Genomic DNA, 3275 nt, shown 5'->3' on the forward strand with positions numbered 1-3275 from the left:
ATTAAAGTTACTCTTGACGGATCAAACCCTTGCCGAGCCTTCCTGGTCGGAGAGCCGGGCGGTGGGAAAGCTCGTCCATTTGCAGTGAAAGCACGCACCCGGGCTCCCAGGGAAGATGCCTGTCAGTCAAACGGCTCTCTTGTTGTGAGAGGCCCCCAAGGCTCTCTGGCCTTCTCCATCTGAAGGTGTTAGCAGGCTTCCCCGTTGGCAGATGTGCACACCCCGGCCAAGCTGCACATGCCTCCTATTCGAACCTTTAGTTCCTGGAGCCGAGTCTCCTTGTGTGTGTGTTATTCAAGTGCCGGGAGGCTAGGAAAAGCAGGGCCTTCTTAATTAGAAAGCAACATTCTTGCATAGTAGTGGTGTTCCGTTCGTGGCATAATTGTCACAGCAAATTACCAGTTAGGTTAAATATTGAGCTGGTAGTTCTCCGAGCTTCAATTATTTGCTCCACCCCGCCCTCCCCACCCGCCCCTACCCTCACCATCACCTGCTATCCTGCGCTTCTAACTTGATCTTCTGCCAAGTGGTAGCTTTTAAGTGAGGCTTAGAGAAGATACACTTTACAGCAGGAGCAATAAATCTGGCTTTGGGCAAGTTATAGGACGCTGGGAACATCTAAATGAGGGGTGCAATTTTTGCTCCGCGTGAAAGCGGGGGATAAGCTGGGTCGTCTTTCCTGACTTCTCACTCCAGCTATAAAACCGTTAGGTCAGTCAGTATATCTAGCAAGGCTGTCTCCTAATGTGAAAACCCTATTTGAGATGCCAGAAGAAATGCAAAGGAAATACAAGACTCAGTCCGTTCTCTCTAAATTTTCATCGGTGAGGGGGAAGGCCCACAACATGGTAGAGTACTTCTTATAAAGAAGCAAAGTAGGAGACTTCTCTGCAGGTCCAGTGAGTGGTTAAGACTCCTAGCTTACACTGCAGAGGTCACCAGTAGGATCCCTGGTCAGGGAACTAGGATCCTGCAGCCAAAAAAAAAAAAAAGCAAAATGATAGCTATGGGAAAGGAGCCGGTGGAGAGGAGGGAACAGACTCTGGCGGAGGCAGTCCCAACACATGTGAATTGTCATCGCAAGGGCAGGAAAATGAATTGGCAGGGAGAAGAGATCCATCTCCAGCTGAAGGAAGAGCACACAGTGTGGGCGCAGGAGAAAGGGAAGTGGGTGCAGTGTTACCAAGGAAATCAGCTCGGTTCAAGGGCTTGATCTTTGTAGAGAAATAGGAAGTGAGATTGCTGAGCATCGGGAGAGCGGCCTGGACCTTGATTTACAGGGAGCTTAATGTTAAGCCCTTTGGAATGTGGGTCCCAGCTAGCATCCTTTGTCTTTAATTGACCGATTGTCGGCTGCTTCCTGAGCCGGCGTTCAGGCCAGCCAGAAACCCTGGCAGATTGCTCCAGTGCAGCCTCTCTGCTTAGCCAACTAAACCGCCGAGGAAATCCTGCAGGGAATGTTATTGGAATGTTGTACACTCCATTCCTCACCAGCTTCATGCTGGGCGGCTCATTTTCTTTGGACAGAGATAGACTGGCTCCCTCTCTTGTTGATGGAATGAAAATTCTCCCTTGCATTATGGCTCATGTGATAGCTTTGGTGGCGGTGCCATGGGGGTAATGAAGAGCCTCTTAATGGCTCTAGTTAAACCCAGTAATCTCACTCTATCAACCTTCAGCCGGCTGTGGGACTCTAACCCAGTTTTGTATTCCTTAATGCCTAACACCCACCACTGGCATCCGGAGCACATTTATAAATGGGTGCTCATTCCTTGACTCTGGGATTGCGCCTCCTTCAACTCCACTTCTTGGCCAAGGTCAACCTCTCTGAATAAACCAGGGAAGGTGAAGTTATTTTGGCCTCAGCATCACCCTTCTCAGTCTCTCAGCTACTGGGCTGCTGGTATAGTGTCCCCAAGGCGAGGAACTCATTTTATCCTGGAAAATGGGGAGCCGAATTTGCTTCAGGACCTGCCTAGGTCTAATTAGCCCCGGTCTGTAAGCAGGTGTGTGTGCACACGTGTGCCCTTGGCTATAGGAACCTGGGCTCAGCAATGGCTGCTGCTCCCTCTGGGGGGCTCAGTCCTCTTGTTCTCAAGAGAGCTGGTGCATGAGCCCACCTTACCCGGGTCTTCCTGAATTTCCCAGGTTCACCCCCAAATGGAAAAGCATTGATGAACTTATTTGTAGGGAAAGGAATGGAGACGCGAATGTGGACACGGTGGGGGAGAGGAAGAGTGGACGAGTGGAGGTGGCATCAGTGACATACAGACACTCTCCGGTGTCAGAGGGACAGCAGGTGAGAAGTTACTGTGTAGCGCAGGGAGCCCAGCTGGGTGCTCTTCAGTGACCTGGAGGGATGGGATAGGGGGATGGGATGTATGTATAATTATGGCTGATTTTGTTGTTGAATTTCAGAAACCAACACAACATTGTAAAAAAATGTTTTAAATTTAAATTAAAAACCGAAAAAAAAAATGGAAAAGCGGCCAAGTGGATATGAATGTCAAGGCAACTTTCTGCTGTGCCTGAGTGAACTAGGAAATGCACCCCCACACATCCCCCGCCCGGGCCGGAGTAAAGATATAGGTGCGGAGAGAGGTCATTTTAACCTAAATTAAATAATGGAAATGACAATTATGAACAGCACTGAGAGCAATGACTAGGCAGCCAGGGCTACCTGACCATGACAAATGGCTCTCCGGGGAGGGGGTGGGGGGCGCAGGGCTGCTGCAGGGCGCAGCCTCCTGTCCTGGTGGAGCCGAAAAAGGGTCCCTCCACCCGCCGGGGCGAGAGGCAGGGCGGGCGCTGCCTGATTTAGCCTGGAAGTTAAAATCGCTGGAGCAGTTTATAGAAACAGAGGAGTGAGCTGTACCGCACAATCAGTAGGCAGGATCCAGAGATGATGGCATAAACGTTTCAAATGTGCTCAGGGTAATTAGTTTTGAATTACCATGTGCATATTTTAAACATTTAAATGATCATCCCAGGTTTTCGAAAAACAGTTTCACACGGCCTCATGTCGCTCCCCCTCCCGGCGCGGCCTCCCCGCGGGAAGGCAGCCGGCGCGGGGCTGGAGATGGAGCCAGGTGGATGGAGCGGAGCGGTTCTGCGGCAGCTTCGGTGGAGAGAGCAGAGCGGGAGCCGCGCTAACCCGGCGGATCAACGGGGATTAGGCCTCAGCCCAGGTCCTGGCGCAGACAGCTCGCCCAGGACTCTCCTTCCTCCAAGCCACTGTCGTCTGTGCCAGTTTTTTTTTTTTTTTTTTTTCCAAA

The sequence above is a fragment of the Bos indicus x Bos taurus genome, chromosome 19 (genome assembly GCF_003369695.1).
Source record: "Bos indicus x Bos taurus breed Angus x Brahman F1 hybrid chromosome 19, Bos_hybrid_MaternalHap_v2.0, whole genome shotgun sequence".
Taxonomy (NCBI): domain Eukaryota; kingdom Metazoa; phylum Chordata; class Mammalia; order Artiodactyla; family Bovidae; genus Bos; species Bos indicus x Bos taurus.